This window comes from Trichosurus vulpecula, chromosome 2, assembly GCF_011100635.1.
Source record: "Trichosurus vulpecula isolate mTriVul1 chromosome 2, mTriVul1.pri, whole genome shotgun sequence".
Taxonomy (NCBI): Eukaryota; Metazoa; Chordata; class Mammalia; order Diprotodontia; family Phalangeridae; genus Trichosurus; species Trichosurus vulpecula.
The window spans coordinates 15,814,706-15,837,804 of NC_050574.1; the positions used below are offsets into that span (position 1 = coordinate 15,814,706).

A 23,099-nucleotide genomic window follows, 5' to 3' on the forward strand; every position below is an offset into this window, starting at 1 on the left:
GAATAAGTGTGCTCAGAGAAAAGGCAAAAGATAGCAGACAGGCCCAAGGTTTTTCTATTAACCTCTTCCTGAGATCCATGTTACTTCTCCTTATTTTGTAAAATTGCCAAGGCCCCTGTGAACCATGCCCCCAGAAAAGAACTTGTTTGATTTATGTAAATTCTAAACAATGAACTTGGCTTGCTGAGAAATTGCAAGTTTATGCACAATGGATAAAAAGGATTCTAAGAGTAGTAGTATTTTTCCTGTGATCAGTCTCTTACTGCTAACAATGTGAGATTCTGTTACAACACCTTTTTGACTAAGAAACTTTGTGATATCTAAGAATTCTGCAATAACTAGAAACTTTTGTTTGTTACAATACTCTGGAATTAGTGTTACTTAAGGACTTTTTCACCGACTTGGTAAAGTTTTATGAGCAAGGGTAGAAATGCATGTGAGCCACTTAGGGCTCGCTTTGTAAATGTTCCTTAAGCAATGTGAGAATATTATCTTGTTATTTGATTAATATCATGCTTGTCTAAAATTTTGTTACAACTAATGATGCTAAAAAAAAAAGAAAAGGGGTTTGTGGTTTACTTTGTAGATGCCATCAAAGAAACATGGCATGACTAAAAGGTTAAGATTCTATATGCATTGTGTTAAAAATTGACAATTTAATGTATTTATGTATATATTGAAGCCTGTTATTAATTCCTTAAGTAAGATCTCATCCTCCTAGTGAGGAAATTAATAATGGATGTATGTAAAGTGTAAGACACTGGCTTTTGATGTGAATTTCTTAAATATGACAATTGGCCATGGTTCCAATTTTGAGTTTGTAAAAATGATCAGGGTTATAAAGATTAGAAATGGTAATTTAAAATTGTGCTAACATCACTCTTGTAGGAGAATGGACAGAAAGCTGATTCCTATAAGAAGACAAGAAGAAGAAGATGCTGTGCTGGAGATGGTGGAACAGATATCAAGGACCAGAAGATCACATTGACGATGATCCCTGTCAGACAGCTGCATAAGAAAAGACTTTTTGAATCTTAAAGAGACAATTACATTTTTTATTTCTTTTTGAGTCTATGTATCTATATTCATAGAGGGGACTGCCTCCTTTGATTTGTCAATGCATCAATCAATCCTTCCCATATTTACTTAAATGGGTGATGGTTAAGGGGAAGAATTCACACGTATCTATAATAGTGAAGTGTCTGCAAAAGAGAAAGGGGGTGGGGATTGATTGGAATGCTGAAATAGTGAAATGCCCCTCTTCCTGGTATTGATTCAGAGGGGGGGTAAAAATAATTATTGATATTTTCAAAAATTTAACCCATTTAATAATGTATTTTTGACTATTTTCCATATACTACCTTATATTCTTTGTTTGGTCATGGTAATTTTTTGTTTACCTTGTGTCCTTAGGATAATGAACGCTATGTTTAAGCCACTTAAAATTTCAGAATAAAAAGGGGGGAGATGTGGGGAGCCAGCTATATCCTGTTTAGGCCTCTGAGACCTCTGCAAGGCAGGGTCAATTGAAAATGAGCCTATGCATGGCAAGGCCAGTTTTAGGTTAAGAAGACTTGACAAGACAAACCTGCCTTTACAGCTTATTACCCACATGGGAGATGACAGAAATGTTTCAGTCTGGTTATCTACGTGCAAGAGAACACAAATGTTTCAATTTGGTTAGCGTTGAGTAAAAATAGTGTGTCACTCCTAGGAACAAGGAGATAAAAAACTTAACCAATGCTTTATTGTACTCTTCTTTGAAGTCTGGATGACTCAGTAATTAACCTGTATAAAATACTGTCAGTAACTCCATTAAAGTCAGTCTATAGCATGACTATATGACTCGCCTAGCCCCATGTCATTGTCTTTCTGTGTCCATTACTTCATCATATATTCATGCCACTGCTGGCACAGCATTATATCGTGTAGGTCTTTCCAGGTTATTATGAAGTCTATATCTTCCCCATTTCTTATAGCACAATAGTATTCCATCTCATTCATATACCACAACTCGTTTATCCAGTGAGTTGCATTCTTACAAGGACAAAGCACTAGTACACCTGAATAGGTGTCAACATAAGTACATATATATTTACATCCTTTATCTTGGGGTAGTAGTTCAATATAATCTATCTGCCAAATTTGGGCTGGAACTTTTCCCCTTGCTATTTCTCCAGTTACTACGCTAGGAACAGTTCGTTCCTTTTCCAATTGACATATATAACACTTCTCTGTTATTTGCTTTAACAATGCAAGAGACACACTAATACCTAGATCTTGTGCCTACCAATTTTGCGTGGCATGAACCCCTAAATGGCTGGCCATGTGGTGGACCCATTTTGCTAGTACTGGATCATCAGTTGGTGTCAGAGTAGGGACAATATGTTCAGTAGCAGTCTTTGCTAGTCGATCAGCACGTGCATTGTACTTACATTCTGGCGTAGTGAGGGGCGCATAAGCATCTACATGAAATACTGACAAACTAGTAACCAAAGAGGTGTCCCATATATCTTCCCATAATTCTTTACTCCAAACTTGTTTGCCATGAGTCTCCCAATTCTGATTCTGATACATAGGCATCCATGTAGCTAACCCATTAGCTACTGCCCATGAGTCAGTAAATATATGACACTAACCTCCTTTCTCTGTTTTGATAGCTTGATGTACTGCCATCAGTTCAGCACCTAGTACATGGGTTATAGGCTACTGCTTTACAATGTCTTTTGTGTCCCAAATATTTTGCTGTCCCATCAGTAAACCAAGCATGTTTCTTCTGTTCTTCAGTTAGTTCATCATACCCATCATTCTGTTTCACCAAGCATTATACCAACTGTTGCTTTGGTTCAGGGCATTTCTCATTCCCCTCAGTGTCAATGTTTGCTGTAGATGCCTGCTCTCAATCTATTCTGAAAATGCCATTTCCATTTGATTATGCTTTCCTCTTGCACATGTCCAGTTCTGTGGGAAGCTGGGATACTCATTACCCAAGTCATAATCGGGATTCCAGGCCTTAATGTCACTTCTTGGCCCAGAGTCAGTTCTTTAGTTTCTACCAAAGTCCAATATGCAGCTAACAACTGCTTCTCAAAAGGTGTGTATTGTATTCCAGATGAAAGTAGTTTTCTTGACCAGCTTTGTTGTTTTTGCCATAAACTACAGTTTGCATGGTTGTCTTGTACAGTCATTTGTAATTGCATAGGCCATAAATCTAGAGCCAATTGTATAGCAGCCTTGGCTATTTCTTCTTCTTCTTCTTTTATTTGGTGGGAGGAAGGCAGGGTAATTGGGATTAAGTGACTTGCCCAAGATCACACAGCTAGTAAGTGTATCCAGTGTATGAGGCCAGATTTGAACTCAGGTCCTCCTGACTCCAGGGCCAGTGTTCTACTCACTGTGCCACCTAGCTGCTCCAAGCCTTGGCTTCTTCAAACATTTTACTCTGCTCAAGTCCACAATCAAATTCATACTTTTTCCTAGTAACTTTATATAAGGGTTTCAAAATCTGTCCCAAATGTGGAATGTGGTGCCTCCAATATCCAAACAGTCTTACGAATTTTGGGGCCTCTTTCTTATTGGTGGAGATAGAAAAATCTTGCATTTTTTTGTCAAGCTTGTGGGAGAATTCTCACAGTCCTTTATTCCACTGTATACTCCAAAGTTTTACAGTCTGAGCTGGTGCTTCAATCTTTGCTTTGTATTCTTTGCTCCCATCCTTTGCTTTTCACATGCTCCATTAATAAAGTCAAACTCTTCTCCATTTCTTTTACATTTTCTCCCTGTATCATACTGTCATCTCTGTAGTGCATAAGCTGTACACCAGGCAACTTTAATTCACCCAAATATTCAGCCATGATCCTATGACAAATAGTTGGGCTATGCAGAAATCCTTGTGGCAAGCATGTAAAAGTATACTGTCGGCCCTGCTACAGGAAAGTGAACTGGTCCCTTTGTTTGGAGTCTATTGGGATTATAAAGAAAGCATTGGCCAAATCAATAACTGCATACCAAGTCCCATCATATTTCTGTGTCCTTTCTATCAAGGTAACAGTATCTGGAACAGCAGCATGTATGGGAGGAATCACTTTATTCAGTTGTCTATAATCCACTGTCATTCTACATGTTCCATCTGACTTTCATACTGGCCATTCAGGATTATTCCATTGAGTGGTTGTAGGAACTAACACTCCTGCTTCAACATATTCCTTTATAGTATTGGCAATTTCATCTTGCCCACCTGGCACGTGATACTGCTTCAAAGTTATTACTTTAGAAGGTTCAGGCAAAGTGATTGGGTCCATTTTTATTTTTCCCACTGAAACTGTATTAATTCCTATCTTCCTTACTGCAAATTGATATCTGCCTTCAGGTAAATTCAGAGTCATGCCTCTCAATATTCTGTTCCAATGATGTATTCAGGAATGGATACAATGACAACAGTATATTCTTTCTTAGGCAATTGTCCAATTGTCATCATCAGTTTAACTTGTCTGGCTGATATTTCAGCCCCTCCTAGTCCTGTGATGATAATAGGAGTCCCATGCCTGAACTTGTCAGGATTTCCATAAATCAAGGTGACCTCAGTTTCGATCAATGCCCTAGTTATAGTATTTGACCCATTTTTCCAATATATAGTCAGATTAATATAGGGTCTGGAATCCTGTCTATGTGTTTCTTTAATCTGAGCTGGGGCTCAGCTCATTTCCAGGTCTGCTTGCCTATGTCCTCTCTCTCCCACTGCTGTAACTGCTCTGATCAACTGGCTGCTCCACCCTTCCTGTTACACCCTTTCAGCAAGCTGCTCCCACCATGTGTGACTTAGGCTTCCATGTGATTTAAGCAGGTCACATGGGCTTATTAATGGATGGGAAAGATCTTTCCATTAAGCAAAAAATTCATTAACAATACAGTTAGATGGTGACTGGCTGAGGTTGTTTCCTGATTCTGTGATTCTGTGATACAAACAAATACATGAGAACAAGAGCCATTCCCCAGTAGATTAAGTACACAGAGAATACAAACAAGAAGTTTTCAAAATAATTCCAAGCTATCAACAACCATCGCTCCAAACACTGATAACAAGAAATACAAATAAAGACAGCTCTTAATATTTCACCTCAAATCCATCAGGTTGGCAAAGATGACAGCCCAAAATGGTAATAATTGAAGTGTCTTTGAGAAGTCAAGCACACTCATGCATTATTCGTGGAGTGCTGAATTGGTGAAGTCATTCTGGAACACATTTTGGAATTCCACTAAAATCATTCATCTGTACCTACCTTTTGACCAGAGATAATAAGCATTGTTAGGCAATACCTCAACTAGGTCGAAGACAGAGGGAGAACACCCATATGAAAATAATATTTATAGCAGCACTCTTCCTAGCAGAAAAGAACAAGAAACAAACTAAATGCCAGTCAACTGGAGAAGGGTTCTCTATGGAGAAGGGAAGAATTTATGACCAAATGAGATAGAGAACACCATGAAATGCAAAATGGATAATTTTGATTAGAATAAATTAAGAAGTTTCTGCAGAAACAAAGCCAATGCAACTCAGATGAGAAGGGAAGCAGAAAGCTGGGAAATAATTTTTTCAGCCAGTGTTTCTGATAAAGAACTAACTTCTAAAATATATAGAGAACTGAGTCTAATTTCTAAGAATTCAAGTCATTCCCCAATTGGTAAATGGTCAAAGGATATGAACAGGGAGTTTTCAAATGAAGAAATTAAAACTATTATAGTCATATGAAAAAATGTTCTAAATCACTATTGATTAGAGAGATGCAAGTTAAAAGAACTCTGAGGTACCACCTCACACTTATCAGACTGTCTAATATGACAGAAAAAGGAAATGATAAATGTTGGAGAAGGTATAGGAAAACTGGAACACTAATGCATTACTTGGTGGAGTTGTGAACTGATCCAACATTCTGGAGAGAGCAGTTTGGAGCTATTCACAAAGGGCTATAAAATTGTGCATGTCCTTTGATCCAGCCAAACCTCTACTAGGTCTGTATCCCAAAGAAATCATATAAAAGGGAAAAGAACCCATATGTACAAAAATGTTTATAGCAGACTTTTTTGTTGTTGTGTCAAAGAATTTAAAATTGAGGGGATGCCCATAGATTGGGGAATGGCTGAACAAGTTGTGGTATATGTTTGTAATGGAATACTGTTGTGCTATAAGAAATGACAAACAAGATGATTTCAGCAAAACCTGGAAAGGCGTACATGAAATGGAGCTGAGTGAAATGAACAGAACCAGAAGAAACATTATACACAGTAACAGCAACATTGTTCGATGACCAGCTATTATATATAGACTTAGTTCTCAGCAATACAATGATCTAAGACAGTTCCAAAAGACTCATGATGGAAATAGCTATCCACATCTAGACAAAGAATCACGGAGTCGAATGAAAATTGAAGCATACTATTTTCATTTTTTATGTTTCTTGTGGTTTTTCCATTTTGTTCTGATTTTTCTTTCACAACATGACTAATGTGGAAATATGTTCAATATGGTTGTACATGTATAACATATATCAGATTGTTTGCTGTCTTGGGGAGGGAGAAAAAAATTGGAACTCATAATTTTATCAAAATGAATGTTAAAAACTATCTTTACATGCAATTGGAAAATATAAAATACTATTAGGTGGGGGAAAAACCAAATTGCATGTGAATGTATTGAGGAATTTATATAGTGATTTAATATTTGCAAAGTGCTTATGTTAATTCACAGTCACAACCACCCTGCAAGGTAGGTACCATTTTCCCCATTTTATGAATGAAACCCTGAGGCAGGCAGAGTTTAAGTGACTTGCCCAAGGTCATACAGCTGGTAAGTGTCAGAGAGAGGGTGAGGGATGTGAGAAGGGAGTAGGAACCAGGCATGGGAGATAGCCAAGTGCAGATATATAGATGTGGGAGATTGGAGGGTCTGTTTAATATGTCTAGAAAGGTAGGTTGGAGCCAGGTTGTGAAGGGCTTTAAATACAAAACAATGGAGTTCATTTTTGACCCTAGACAGACTAGGGAGCCCACGGAGTTGATTGAGCAGGGGACTGTTAGACCTGAGCTTGAGGAATGTCACTGATGGTGAAGCTGCTTCCTGGTTCTTGGTGTGGCAGGTGTGGACTCAAAGTGTGGAATAAGACACACCTTCAGGTTAATATGTGTGAGTTTGTTCTCCTTGACATCTGGACTAATCACAAGAGGGTTTTCTTGGGTAGCGGTGAGTCTTTGGGATTCTAGAATGATGTAAAGGGAAAGACCATCAAAGCCCTATAGAAAGAAAGAAAAGTAAAAACAGTGCCTGGCCTCAAGGAGCTCACAGTCTGATAGGGGAGATAAGCAGACAGTTTGTACAAGCAAGATATGCATGTGTGTATGTACTTTAATGTCAACGTCACACAGTTTAATCTAAGAAAGACAAACAAAAGTAGGTTGACTCCACGTTTTTAATTTCTCTCAATGCTGACAACATGCATTGCTTGGGAGTGGCAGTCCAGAACTGGCTCAATTTGGGGGTTGGGGGCACTGAGTTATATGCCGTTTGAAGAGTAGGTGCCAATCACCTCTGATTGGTTAACACACTGGGAGGTGGACTATATTAAAATGAGGGTCTGGGGTATGTCACTTAGGTCACTTAATCTTTGCCAAAGACACATCAATTTCCATATCACCTGTCTTGACAATAGGGAGGAATCAACAATACATACATATTCATATATTTGTGTCTGTGTCTATACATATATATATATATATATATATATGTTTTCTGAGGAGTGTGGATACTTCATATATATATATATATATGTATGTATGTATGTATGTATTGTTAACCTGAGAAGTTTGGCTAGAGGAGGCAAATAGATCTAGGTGATAGAAAAGTAATTGCAAAGTAATGCAATCACTATTACCAAGGTTAACTAACATTAAATTCCTTATATCCCAGTTACCTATTCCCAATGTCCATTTGAAGCAGCACTTTTTTTTTTTAATCCCAGATGCCTGATGTAGTTTTCTGGTCCTTAGATATCCCTTCTTTGACAAAAAAGGTCTTTTTCTTAGGACAGTTCTAAAAGAGAATTCTGCTTCTCTCAACTTACTTAAACCACCTGCAAACAGATTCCAACAACTTTCCAGAGACAGGAGGGCTAACCTCCATTTGTCCCTAAACCTTCTTATCTGCCCTTCATTTTTCCAATCGAACCTTTATTTATCTTTCCAAATCTTTCAAACCCATTATTCAGCCTTCCTTTCCGTTTCAACCATAAGACAAAATAGCTCATAAATTAGTACTTTTTACTGACGTAACTGTCTGTACTGGAATCTCATTCCAGCTTAAACAAAGCAAAGAGGTTAATGACTAACCCCCCATGTTGATGAAGTTGTCCTTGCTTCACAAGTTTGTTTATTCTTCCCTAATTATACTCATTCTGGAAGAATAAGGCACTTCAGGAATTAAATCTTTTACACATATGATAAGCTCTAACTCTTGCTTAAAATCACAAAAAATATTTTTCAAAACATTTCTAGAGTTATTTCCCTTCTTTAAAAAGAGTTTAAAATTTATCCTGATGTTAAAAGGAATAGTTACTAAACCTTTCTGAAGAAAATTATTTGGAAGGTATTAAAATGATATATGTCTCTCTGCTCTTCCTTAAAGCAAAAACTTTTTCTTAGTCACAAAGGTGTTGTAATGGGGAGGACACTTAGTTTTTATAAATTACATACCCGATTAAATTAGCCTTGTCACAATAACAAAGTTTACCAGGACTTTAAAAACTTACTTCCTAGGAATTCCTCTACACAGAATACTTTACACAAGATTGATAACAATTCATGGCTAGATGGTGCCAAAATCGTTGTTTCAGTTAATAACCTCAATTTCTTAATTAAGTACAATTCCTAATCTAACAACATCTAGATTACAAGAGGAATTGTTTTTTCTCTATCAGTATAGGTAATGCAATGTTAACCAATTTGCACAATATAAGAAAATTTAGAAATATAAGCATACCACAAGCAATTATCATTTATTTAAAACTTGAAACAGAATCAATTAATTACCAATCAGGTGACTATAACTTAGTTGGATAAGCAAATCAAATCACAATTCATAATCACTAGTGGTAACATTTTAATTTCCAAAGCCCAATACTCTTAGCATTGTAAAAGAAAAGATTATTATTTCACATAATGGTCTTCTCAAATTTCGCAGTCTAAGAAAATTTTAGAAATACAATATAATTTTAGAAATACAGAAACAATCAATTTCAGATGGCATCAATTGCAATTCCAGATTATCACATATAGAAATTATTCAACTTATTACTTTTGGTATTTAAAAACCACTTCAAAAGTTAAGTTACATTTAAATTAGTCTAATATATATCAGAGATTATGTTAAGCATTTTACAATCATAATATCATTTTGATCCCATAACAACCACTCTAATTATTTTTCCCTTTACAAATCAGGAAACAGGTCAAACAGAGATAAAATACAGTTTTGCAATTGGAACAGAGAAGTGTGAAGTTACCTAGAGCAGAAGTTGGTTTCTCAGTGATGACAATTCTTGGAGGCAGAGCTTAGGCATTGCTAACCACAGTTCAAATCCATCTACCTTTCCCTTCCCCCACAACTGCAGAATTTACTGAGCCTAGGGTGGTCTGCAGCCTCTGGGACAGGATGGGTGAAATGTATAGGACCTGGATGACATTTCCAAGTTTTGCCAAAAAGAATGGGCTACAAAGGTACCCAGGGGGCACAGGACTGTCAGGGTCTGTGAATTTCTGCCCTTCTCCTCTGTTTGCCAGGTGGGGAAGTGTGATTTAAGTTTTCCCGACAGTTCTCCTGCATTCTCTTCTCTTAATCTGATCTGGTATGAGAGGAATTTGTTTTAGTTGCTCTAACTTTTACTGCAGCTCTGGTTCAGTCAGAGACAGGACAACAGGGTGAAAGATCTTGATGATTTTAACTTTTAGTCAAGTAAACTTCACCTTTGTGTTCACTCCTTAAAAAACTTTTTTTTCACTTAATTCTAAGGGAAAAGATTCCATCTTAACTCTGGGGAGGGAGTGGGGAATGATAAGTGATCAGGATGGAGGGGAGTTGATTTCACACGAGTGAGAGTTCCTGGAGTGATCTACAGTCTCAGGAGTTCTCTCTCAAAAATCCAACTAATCAGTTTCCAAACTTTTTAATGATTAATCCCAGAATCTGCTAAAATGTTTCAGCTCTATTTCCATTGTAACTTGAGGTTGGCAAGACCAGAAATTATAAGGAAAAGAGTCTTGGTTTCCCTAGCTGCAGCCTTAGAAATCTCTGGCTGCCTGCATTTCAGATTTTACAAGGCAATAGACTCATTTCACAGCATACACACTCACACACTGACAGACAAAATTGACAATTTAACAAGACAGATACAGACTGAGCTCAGAATTTAACAACAAAGAGAGGGGGAATTAGAGGCTTTCATGAAGTGGCTATTAGCACTTAATGGCAGTGGTACAGAGTTGTCCTCCTTAGGTAGGTAAGGGAAAGGGGAGGAGTAAGGATAAAGTGCATTCATCCTCCCCTGAATCAGAGCCTTTAAGGGAAGGGAAGCAGGAATAGGGAAGAAGGCAAAAAACAGAGCCCTTAAGGGAAGGGGGAAAGGGGAGAAAGAGGAGGGAGAGAAGGCAATGGCAGCAGAACAGAGTTACCCCACCTCCAGGTTAGAGTAGGTACTGGGAGGCAGAGGGGGAGGGGATAACGGCAAAGTGCAGTTTTTTTCCCCTGGATCAGGGCCTCTAAGGGAAGGAAGGGAGGGAGGGGGTGAGGAATAGCGTGGAGAGAGTGAAAGAGGCAGAATAACAGTTGGACTTCTAATTTTAGTTTTTGATTGATCCATAGCCAATTTCCTAGAACAATCAGTATTTTCAAGGGATCTAGGTGCATTTGACCGCAGGTCTACGTTTTACCACATATTTGATCCCTGCCCCCAGAGCTAGCTTAAAGGGAATTTTGGACTTCAACCAAACTTGTGAGAGTCCTTTTTGGAAGCTGGGAATAGGGACAACTTACCCCCACCTCATCAAGGCCAAGATTCCTGGAAAAAATGAATCCTGAGGCACCTAAGAATGGCATTGGCGAGATTGGGCTTGCAGTTCTTTGTCCCAGTTCCATCACTTCCATCCACAATTCACGGCACCATAACTGTTAACCTGAGAAGTTTGGTTAAAGGAGGCAAACAGAGCTAGGTGACAGAAAATTTATATTACTTATTCATTTATTCCCTTAGGCATAGCGGACAGACATACATGTATGGAGTCAGACAAAAGTCTGACTCCTGAACAAAGGAATGAGAAAGCTTATATACATTTTTAGAACAGTCACAACTCAGCGTGTCTGTATTACTCAATTTTATGATCCCCATGTATGTTTAGCCATGATACAAGACAAGGATTTTCCTTAATGGAATAGGTTATAAATACAATAAGATAAGAGTATTGATAAGTGTCAGTTGAAACTACAACCCAGCGTTTCTCTGTTTAATTTACCATTAACATTCCATAACATAGTATATGTCCTTAAAATATTAAGTAAGATAGTTTCTCAGGATTAGGGTCTCATCCTTTAATGGTTAACAGGGAAAAGAATGTTCTTAGGTTAGCCCAATCTGGCCTTGTTGACAGAGAAAAAGGTATTCTCTGAGCAAACCAGACAACAAAGAAGCTTGGGTTCAACTCTTCCAGTTGATCATTAATGAAAGGCTCTGGGTCTTACTGAAATTGCAAAAATGATATAAAATGGTATGAAATGTTCCTCAGTACACACACACACACACACACACACACACACACACACACACACTTACACACACATACATATGTATACACAGATTCATTTTTGGTCTTTGTGACCCCTTCTGTGATATTCTTAACAGAGATATTATAGTGGTCTGCCATTTCTAACTCCAGGCCCAGTCCTCTCTCTCCCCCCCTCACCTCTCTCTCTCTCCCCTTTCTTTGTCTGTCTGTCTGTCTGTCTCTGTCTCTCTCTCTGTCTCCTCTCTTGTCTCTCTCTCTGTCTTTCTCTCTCCCTCTCCTCCCCTCCTCTCTCTTTCTCCCCTTTCTCTCTCCCATTTCTCTCTCTCTATCTCTGTCTCTCTCTCTCTCACACACACACATTCTCTCTCTCTGTCTCTGTCTCTCTCTCCCCTTTCTCTCTCTCCTTTCTCGCCTCTCTCTCCCTCTCCCCACTCCTCTCTCTTTCTCCTCTTTCTCTCTCTCTCCCCCTTCTCTCTCTCCTTTCTCTCTCTCTCCTTTCTCTTCCTCCTCTCTCTCTGTCTCTGTCTCTGTCTTTCTCTCTCCCTCTCCCCCACTCCTCTCTCTATCTCCCCTTTCTCTTTCTCTGTCTCTGTCTCTGTATGTGTCTCTCTCTCTCACTTACACACACATTCTCTTTCTCTTTGTCTGTCTCTCTCCCCTTTCTCTCCTCTCTTGTCTCTCCCTCTCCCTCTCCCCCTCCTCTCTCTTTCTCCCCTTTCTCTCCCCCTTCCCCCTTCTCTCTCTCTCTCCCTCTCTCTCCCCTTTCTCTCTCTGTCTCTGTTTTTCTCTCCCCTTTTGCTCTTCCCTCTCTCTCTGTCTCTGTCTCTCTCTGTCTCTCCTCTCTTGTCTCTGTCTTTCTCTGTCCTCCTCCCCCTCTCTTCTCCTTCCCTCCTCTCTCTGTCTCTCTCTGTGTGTCTCTCTCTTTCTCTTTCACACATACATTCTCTCTCTCTGTCTCTCTCTTCTCTCCCTCCTCTCTCTGTCTCTCTCTCTCCCTCTCCCCTTCTCTCTCTCCTCTCCCCCCTCTCTCACACACACATTCACATTCTCTCTCTCTCTCTCTCTCTCTCTCTCTCTCTCCTCTCTCTCTCTCTCTCTCTGTCTCTCTCTCTCTCAAAAGTGCATAGCCTTTGACCCAGCAATACCACTTCTAGGGCTGTATCCCAAAGAGATCACAGAAGTGGCAAAGGGACCCATATGTACAAAAGTATTTATAGCAACTCTTTTTGTGGTAGCAAAGAATTGGAAATCAAGGGGATGCCCATCAACTGGGGAATGGCTGAACAAATTGTGGTTCATGAATGTGGTGGAATACTATTTGTGCCATAAGAAATGGTGAGCAGACGGACTTCATTATAACCTAGAGAGATCTACGTGAGTTGATGCTGAGTGAGGGGAGCAGAACTAGGAGATCATTATACATGATTACAGACACACGGTATCTGTGATGACTAACTTTGATAGACTTGGCTCTTCTCAGCAATGCAAGGTTCTAAGACAGCTGCAAAAGACTCATGATGGAAAATGTTGTCCAGACCCAGAGAAAGAATTATGGAGTCTGGATGCACATTGAGGCGAACTGGTGTCTTTCTCTCTCTCTCTGTCTCTGTCTGTCTCTCCTTTCTCTCTCTCTCTCTGTCTGTCTCCTCTCTTGTCTCTCTCTGCATCTTTTTCTCTCCCTCTTCCCCCTCTCCTCCCTCTCTCTCCCCCTTTTCTCTCTCTTTGTCTCTCTTTCTGTCTCTGTCTCCCCTTTCTCTCTCTGTCTCTCTCTGTCTGTGTCTCTCTCTCTCTGTCTCTTCTCTCTTTCTGTGTCTCTCTGTCTCTGTCTCTGTCTCTCTCTGTCTCTCTCTCTCTCTCTCTCTCTCACACACACACACACACATACGCACGCACGCACGCACGCACACACGCACACACGCACACACGCACATTCCATTCCTTCTCCAGCAGACTGCCCCTCTATCATCCCAACTCTCACTTATCTTCAGTCACTTCCTATCTACTAGCTACTTTCATACTTCCTACAAACATGCTGTGTCTCGCCATCCTCACAAGACACTCACTTCATTCATCTCTCTCTAATAGTCATCATTCCTCGCTTCTCTTCCCATCTGTGGTCAAACTCTTGGAGAAGGCCACCTGCAGTAGGTGCCTCCCTCCACTTCCTCTCTGCTCCCTCTCTTCTATAGTCTGGTTTCTGACCTCATCATTCAACCCAAACTGCTCTTTCTAAAGTGACTAGCCATCTCTTCCTTGCCCAATCCAAAGGCCACTTCTCCATCCTCCTCCTTCTTGACCTGTCTACAGCTTATGACATGGTCAATTCCCCTCTCTTCCTTGCTTTTCTCTTGTCTCACAGTTTCCTGGGTACCCTTCTCTCTGGGTTTTCTTTATCTGTCCACTCCTTAGTCTTAACATTTTTTCGTCATAAGTCCTTCAGGGTTGTCTTTGATTGTCGCATTGCTGAGAATAGCTAAGTCATTGACAGCTGATCGTTGACCAATATTGCTGTTACTTTGTACAAGGTACATTTCACTTTTCATCAGCCCATGCAAGTCTTTCAAGGTTTTTCTGAGAGCATCTTGCTCATCATTTCTTCACAGTACAATAGTGTTCCATCATAATCACACTCTACAACTTGTTCGGCCATTCCCCAACTGATGGGAATCCCTTCAATTTCTAACTCTTTGTCCTCAGAAAAGAGCTGCTATAAATATTTTTGTACATATAGGTCCTTTTCCTTTTTGTTTTTTTTTTAATCTATTTTGGGATACAAACCCGATTCTATGTATCTTGCCATGGACACTTTGAAATATGCTTTCCCAACCTCTGGAGAGTAAGTCTTGGCTTCCCTCTCCTTCCCTATCAGAAATCCTAGGAGGGATTTGGCATTCGCTCACAAGGTTCATTTGGGAGCTCCTCTGTTAGTCACAATCACACTGAGAATACTTTCCCCTTATTGGTTCTTCTGCCTATTGAAGGATGAGATGATTATTATGACAAATCTAAGCAGTTTTAACTGTTTAGTTTTGGGCAGGAAAAGAGAGAGAGGCTGCTCGGAAGAGCTGGTCAGAAGCAGAAGTTGGCTGCTTAGAGGAAAATGAGGGATGTGATAGCCCCGGAGATAACAAATACCCTGGCTGCTTCTGGCCATGTGGTGACTATTCATGAAAGGAATTATTGTTTTAGCCTAATGTGCCAAACCCCTGGTGGTCCCTTGGTCCTCACTCCAGCAGCAGGGAGATAAGGTGTTAGCAAAGTGCAAAGAGATTTCTGGTGCTACCTTCGTTGGACTCTCCAGGGGGAGTTAGATGACCCTGAGACTTGCAGTCAAGTATGACACCTTCATCCATGCAGCAACCAGGACTGGCCCCTGTAATAACAATTTAGATTTGAAGATCTTTCCCACCCATTGATAGGCTGCGTGACCTTCTTATGTCACAGGAAGCCTAAGTCACATGTGGTGGGAGGAGCTTGCTGAGAGGGAGAGGACAGTGTGTCACCGGATATGCTCAGAGACAGCAGTTAGATCTGAGGGAAAGAGCAGACGTGTGGTGGCTGTGACTGTGTTTGTGAGAAGGCCCAGCAGTGGGGAGGAAAGTTATGAGGTGGAGTGCTTCTCTATTGTGATATTGTGTATTGAATTCTTTGCTGCTGTGATGGATTGGGCTTATTGGTTTTGGGATCTGGTTCTCTGGTGTCTGAATAAATGGTTTACTTCTTCTACCTTCTATGTTGAAAGTCTCTTACATTTTGTGATACAGAACCACAGAGGCATTTTGACAATTATTGTCTATGTTGTGATTATTACCTTGTTAATATAGGCCTCTCACCCGGGCGTGTTGGTGGCAGGCTCAGCTTCTTTTTCTATTTCCATGTTTACAACTTCCTGATGTTAGGTGAACTACTATCAATCTTGCGATGGATATGCCCAGGCTCTGTGGTGACTTTGTGAATTCAGTGGGTCAATTGAGTTAAAGTGACTTGTGTCAAGGATGTCTGAGGCCATTTGGAGGCACCAAGGTGCACAGAACACCAGCCAGGACTTCAATACTTGAGTTCAGATCTAGACTGAGAATGACTAGCTATGTGACCCTGGGCAAGTCACTTAACCTCTATCAGCTTTGGTTTCCTCCAGCATAAAAGAAGAGCATTGGCCCACACTGGGCCATTTTAGCAGCACATGGACAGGCCTTTTTGGAAATAGTGCAAGGCCAGGTGCCTAATCAGCCCAAGCTGCCAGTATGACAGAAGTCTGGTGTCTTCCCTTGTTGTGGGTTTTACAGAGCATGCACAGATATCCCGTTCTTGGTTCTAGTCCAACAGGTAGAATTTGGGGAGATTTTCTTCTGACCATTTGCGCTATTCTTATCCCAATTTTCTAATTAAAGAAGCTGAGGCAGAAAGAGAGGAATTCCCTTGTCCAGGGTCACACAGCTATTAAGTGTCTGAGGTTGGATTTGCACTCAGGGCTTTGTGACTCCTTGGAGGTGCAACCTAGTGGCCTCCCTAATTGGCACCTGAGCCAGAACTCTGCACACACCAAAAGGGGTGACCCTCCCAGGCCTTTGTTGCTTTCTCTCTTTCTTGGCATCCAGTGAGGCAGGGTTGATACAAGCTGCCTCCTGAGAATCTGGGTGGGGCAGGAAAGCTGGTATCAACCCTCCACCCAGACATGGCTTTCTGCCAGGAGCACATGGAAGCTCCCACGTCTCTTCATTGGGCCTCCTGACTGTTGTTGAATGGTCATCCCACAAAGGAAGTGGACAACCAGATAAGCAGCCTTGGGACTCCTTAAGGGTCCAAATGTAACCTGGTACTCCTGGGAAGAGGAAGCTGCTCTGTCCCTGGCAGGGTAGTGACTGATCGGGTGTGGAAGGCACCTGTATCCAGATCAGAGAGATGCCTTGAGATGGTCACCCAAGAAAAGACAGCTTCAGGAAGTGTGAGCCCTCCATGGCAGAGAGCAGTGCTAGTTATGGGCACAATAAAATCTTGGGAGCCTGCCTGAGTGGGCCATGCCCCATGGAGGAGCATCACTGTCCCCAGGCAGCTACCTGAAGAATTGACAATGGGAGGAAAGGACCCCCAAAGTCAGGAGTCTGGAAGTACCCCCTCTCTATGGGGCCTCACCACCGTGATCATATTTGTTTGAACTACTCTCCCCATGGACACTGTGTCTAGTCATGGGAGAGTGGGCCCGATGTTCTGGAGGAAATGTTTTGTAACCAACTTTCTTAGTAAATAAACTCCTTCTTTAGAACCTAATTGTCTAAGGGTAGAGGGTAGATTGTTGAGGGGAGCCCAGAAGTTGGGGCTCTGAAGGTGACCTCCAGGGTTACCCCCAGAACCCTGAGAGTAATAGTCATCATGGGCCCAGCCTTTGACTGTGAGGTCAAGCAGAGGGGGCCATGGTGACAGAGTAGTTAGAAATTATGTTTTTGTCAAATGTGTGGCCAATAAACATTTATTAAGTACCTCTGTGAGCCAGACGCCGTGCTCTTGTGAGGATTCTTGTATCCAGCCCTTCTCTTGTTGGTTGGTAATAAATTCCTGCACTGTAACTAATTCATATTGTCCACAGAATACCTTTTTAACTCCCATGCTTGGGGAAACCCTACAAATGACTTAAACACTGACTTTACATGACACTTCCCTGGGGTACCAGGATTGGGATTTAACAAGTTGTGAGAGGAAATGTTGCCTAACTTCTCTCTCATTAGAGGCCAGGGTTCCCAGGACTGACCCTGGTCCTGACCCAGGGCTGTATAGGACATGGGGGCCTCTTATCCCATACAGTGCCCCAAATACTGTGGACCCAGTGGAAGTGAAATGTTTCTAACCTCTATCCTACACGCATTAGATTGTAAGTTCCTTGAGGGCAGGGACTAGCTTTTTGCCTCTTTTTGTATCTCCAGTGTTAAGCACACTGCCTGACACATACTAGGCTGCAACAAATGTTGATATTTTAAATTTATTTAAATATTCAATTAATCAATTTATGTATTAATAATAATGATAAATATTAATTATTTATTTATTTAAAATTATTTTTGATTTTTAGTTTACAACACTCAGTTCTACAAGTTTTTGAGTTCCAAATTTTCTCCCCCTCCCCCCCAAGATGGCATGTAATCTAATATAGGTTCTACATATACTTTAACATTAAACTTATTTACACAATAGTCAAGTTGTAAAGAATTATAACCAATGGAATGAATCATGAGACAAAAGAAACAAGACCAAAAAAGAAGGAAAAAAAAGAGAGAAAATAGTTCACCTCAATCTGCATCCAGACTCCATATATAATTCTTTCTCTGGGTCTGGACAACATTTTCCATCATGAGTCTTTTGGAGCTGTCTTAGAACCTTGCATTGCTGAGAAGAGCCAAGTCTATCAAAGTTAGTCATCACAGATACCCTGTGTCTGTAATCATGTATAATGATCCCCTAGTTCTGCTCCCCTCACTCAGCATCAACTCACGTAGATCTCTCTAGGTTATAATGAAGTCCGTCTGCTCCCCATTTCTTATGGCACAAATAGTATTCCCAGAATCCCAGCGCATTGGTCTCCTGCAACAAAGGCCCAGGATTTGTCCATCACTATTTCTTCCCCTCTTCTTACCTACCCCCTCCCCTGCCAAATTAGCCCTCACATAGCACACAGCCCCCAGCTCTTCTTGGATCCTGGTAGACTCCGGCAGGATGGTTTTCTGCTCTGGGTTCACCCCGTTGTCGAAGATGGTGAATTTAGTGCCCAGGACATTAGACCTGCCAGTTGGATGAGAACTCCGAGGATCTGGGCAACCCTGTGGGAAACTCTTGGATGCCTTCCACCCTCGGGAACCTCTGCAGATCCAGGTATCCCTTTCCTTCAGCCCCCACCCCTTTAGAGATCCAAGGATTTCATCTCACCAGCCCCTATATGGACTCAGGTTTCCACCCTGCAGCCTCCGACCCACCTGAATTTGCCCACAAAGTTGTCCCTATCTCGAGACAGGTCAGTGGGGTCCAGGGAAATGAGGTAGTTGGAAGTCTTGCTCCTCTTCCTCTTGCGCCCAGCCAGGAGAAAATGCTAGGAGTGGGTGGTGGGATGGAGGTCCCCAGTTAAATATCTTAGGGTCTCCTGCCACTCTGTACAGGCAGGTGTGAAGCTCTATCCCTGCCCCTGGGGGTTTGAGGACCCCCAGTGGGAAACTGGGAGACAACTTAGTGAGGCTAATCTGGGAGGGCTGGGCTGGGGTCCAAAGGTGAGCAGCAGCATAGGCCAGCCTCAAAGGCCCTGAAATCCTAACATCCCGGGTGGAAAGCCTGGGTGAGGTGAGAGAAAGGCTAGGTGTTGGGGAGGTTCCGGGGCTAGGGGGAACCTGGTATTTTTGGATCACAGGGATAGGAATTTTAGGCTATGGGCACTGGCTCAGACTCCTAGGGCTAGGGGAACTGGAATCCTTCCGCTACAAGGCTGGGGCCTCCTGGGTCCGAGATATTGGAGCCTGAGAAGTCTTGTTCACCAAGCAAAGAATTCTGAATTTGGGGGCTTGTGCTGTTGGGTGCTAGGGGAGGGAGGCAGGGACTCTCGGATTCGAGGCTCAAAGGACCACGGTCTCTGGAGATGGCCTAAAGAATGGGAAATGGAACCTGGGAATGGGGACGAGGGCCTCCAAGGTTCAGAGCGCTGCCCGGCCAGGGCGCACCTTCTTGCCGTCGGGCGCCTCCAGGTAGACATACTAGAATGGGAAGATGCCCTTGTCCACGCCCCGCTTGTCTCGATTGATCCTGCACTGCACGGTCCGGCTGCGAGGAGCGGGTCGCAGCACGTAGGCTTCCATGTCCTCCCCAGGCTGCGGGCCAGGGCTGCAGTGTAGGGAGTGCTGCGCTTTTCCTACGTCCCCTGCCCCAGCCCCGGCCCCGCTATCTTCCGAGGACTCCAGCGCCATGGTCGTCGTCCCTGCCTCCACCTCATCTTCGTACTCCTCCTCATCCTGTACAGTGGGCCAGGTGTGAGCACCCCTCGCCCGGACCGCCCCTCCCACTGGCCGCCGGGGAGGCTCGTCCAGGCGGACCGTCCTCCCATTGGCCGCGGAGAATTCGCCACTCTTCCATTTACTACTGGGGCGTCCTAGACTCGATAAATGCTCCCTCTCTGCGTCTTTACAGATGTAACAGGTAAGGGACGTGAGGCTCAGAGACGTGCGTCATTTCTCTAACGTAACACGGGCAGTTAGTGCCAGAACAGGGTCTCGAATCCAGGTCTTTGGATCCTTTGGCTGGACTAGCCCTCCTCCGACGTGGAATCCATCTCCTCGCCCCGCCCTAGCGCTCTCCTTGCCCTTTTGTCCCCAGGAACGCCACTGAGGCGCTGGGGGAGGCTTGGGGCTCCGCATTCTCTCCACCTGCCGAGATACACCCACTGTGGCCCCACCTCCTCCAAAGCAGCACTCTGCATCCTGATTCAGGCCGCGCGTGCAAACGCCGCGCCTGGCCTGCCAGTTCCACACTGTAATAGGCGCTTCTTTGTGCCCAGGCCCGCCCCACTGAGCACGCTTCGAGCTCTGATTGGTCCTTTCGTCCACCAGCCCCTCCAGCTTTGAGCTGACCTTGCTGGAGGAGTCACCGTGGTCTCGGCCTCTCTGCGAGCCGCGTTCCAGTCCCGAGTACGAAGCTTCGTAACTCGTGCTCTCCTCACTGTCCGCCACCGCCGCCTCCTCTTCCTCTGGGGGAAACGGAGGCGGAGGCGGTGACGGTCCTGGGAAGCGGGGAGAGCACTGGGGGCTGGGACCGCTGGTAGTCCCCGGGACCCTGGGCTAGGGCATTACAACACCAGGGTCCAGGAGGAGCAGGTGTGGAGGGCGCTGAGGGCTAGTACTCCTGGGTCCAAAGTAGGACCCGCGGACCTGATTGCTGGAGGACGGGAACCCCCGCATCCACTGAGGTGGGTGTGAAGTTCTTGAGGCTGCAACTCTGGGAGTTCAGTATTTCTGGAAGGTTCTTCCATAGGGGGCTGGCAAACTAGAAATGCTACCTCTCTGGAAGCCTGGGTCTCTGCAGGTGGCGGTGGCCCAAAGCCCTGGGGCTTAAGAGCACTGGTGGAGGAGTGATGCCGGACTGGGCACGGCTGCTCGGTCTCTCACTTACCCGGCTCCCTAGGCCTGCTCTTCTCGCTCAGATCGTTCTGGGATCCTTGGCTACCGCCAAGGCTAGGCTCTCCCAGTTCCTCCTCAGCGGTCTGGTACTCTGCTGGGGTTTCCAGCTCTGCCGAGAGAGAGAGAGAGAGAGAGAGAGAGAGAGAGAGAGAGAGAGAGAGAGAGAGAGAGAAATATCGAGAGATCATGTGTTGGGCAGGAGCGGGGAGGTGACTTTATTCCTCCTTCTGAGAGAGTCAGTTCTCAGCCCGCCAACCGCCCGGGGTTCCTCACCTTCCCGCATGTCATCTGGGGTTGCTGCTGTCTGTGACTTCCTCTGTTTTGTGTACTGGGGTCTTCGAAGGGCTGAGCTTCTGCAGAGTGTCCACTCTCCCTGAGGAGGTGGCGGTGAAAGACTGAGTGTGAGGTGTAACGGGTGATAGTGGCCCCTGTCCTCATCCCGCCACCAGGCTTGGGCAGAGTTTCCCCACCCTCCGAGAAGCCCCTTTTCACCAGGCAGCTGCCGAGCCGGCCATCCCCGGCGTCGGGTCCCAGGCAGCTGCTGCTTGCCAGGAAACGGGGAGACCGGGGCGTCCTACACCGAGAACTCCTCCAGTTCTGGGTCCGAGCTGTCTGTGAGCATAGAGTGAGCGCTGAGGGTAAGCCTTTGGGACGCCGGGATCTCTGGCTGATGGGGATCAAGGGAAGGGGAGACCTGGGCCCTGAGGGAAAAGAAGCCCGGGTCATTTGGGCCCGGAGGAGGCAGTGCTGCAACCCGGGGACAGGGATTTCTGCTCTTCCCAGGGGGCGAAGACTGGAGGAGTCGGAAAGGGTTGAGAGGGTCCGGAGAAGCCTGCCTCCCAGGAGTCAGGGGCAGGACTAGCGGCCCCCAGGGGGCGAGGTCTGGGTGGGCGAGGTTTACCAGTCCCTCCTAAAGCTTGTGCAGGGGTGCGTTCGCTGCCACAGTCACCGCCACAGTTAACGCTGCCCTGAATGCCGTGTGTGCCAGCTCGCAGGTGCGCCTCTGGCACTTTCTCCAGGAGAATGGGGTTCCTGGGGCCTAGAGGACGACAGCGGGTCTGCCACAGGCCACAGACCGAAGGGCCGTGCCCAGAAGGCCGCCCTCCGGTCTCCCCGACCTAGTCCTCACCGCTCTCCTCAGGTTGGCTCTCCTCTCGCCGCCGGGGCGGCCGGGGCCGCAAGGAAGAGTCGGGATTGGCCTGGACCACCAGTGGCTCCTGGCGCTTGCGCAGCTGCTTCTTCTCAAACAGGCGCCCGCTGAAGGAGGCCCTCAGAGGGCTTAGAGATTCTCTAGCTCCAAGGCTCCCACGCTGTCCGTCACGTTTCACAGAGGGGAAGACTGAGGCCCAGAGAGGCAAAGTGGCCACTCCGAGGTCACACCATGGGCAGGGGCACAGCTTTGGCGGGAACCGGGAACAGGGATAAGGGGAGGGGCCCTAGTACCTGCTGCTCCAGCTTCTGCTGCCTCACAGCTGCCAGCTCATTGCCCAGACTCCTAAGAACAGAGGTACACGGGTCTGAAGTTGGTCCTGGGCTCCCCCAGTCTGTGGGCAGTCCCCCTCCCAAAGCAGAACTTCAGTGAAATTACAAGGAGGAGAACTCTGGCCACTGCCCTCTGGGGACCCAGGACTCCCCTTACCCTAGGGATCCGGGTGTCCCCTCCCCCAGCCTTGCATTCCTCTAGCCTACTCCCTACCTTCTTGCACACCCAAATGCACAAGGACCCAGGTATGTGTTCTCTAGACTCCACCCCACCTCCACCCCATTCCCAGCAGAAAAAAGCATAATTCAGGAATCTTTCCTCCACAGCTCACTCTCCTGAGACATCCTAGTGATAACAGGGACCAGGCCTCAGGATTTCAGCTCCCTGTTCTTGGGTTTTAGCCACCCTCAGAGACCCAGGAATGAGGCCCTCCAGTCTCAACTCCCCTCAGGACTCAAAAGCATGGCCCTGAGGTCTCAGCCTCCTTCAGGCCCCAGGAGTGTGGCATGAGACTCTCAGATCACAAGGAGAGGGCCTCTGCCTTCTCTGGGAGGTCCCTGGCCTTGACCCCCACTTTGCTTTTTTCCCTGTCCTCAGTTGATGCCCTGGCTAATCTATTTCTAGTTTGGAGGGCTGTGATTAGGGATTGA

General features: G+C 44.5%; 1 pseudogene; it reads right to left on the minus strand.

Annotated features, from left to right (window-relative positions):
* Positions 1–22,793, minus strand: part of LOC118836281 — a 29,176-nt pseudogene extending 6,383 nt beyond the window's left edge.
* Between the last annotated feature and the right edge of the window lie 306 nt (positions 22,794–23,099).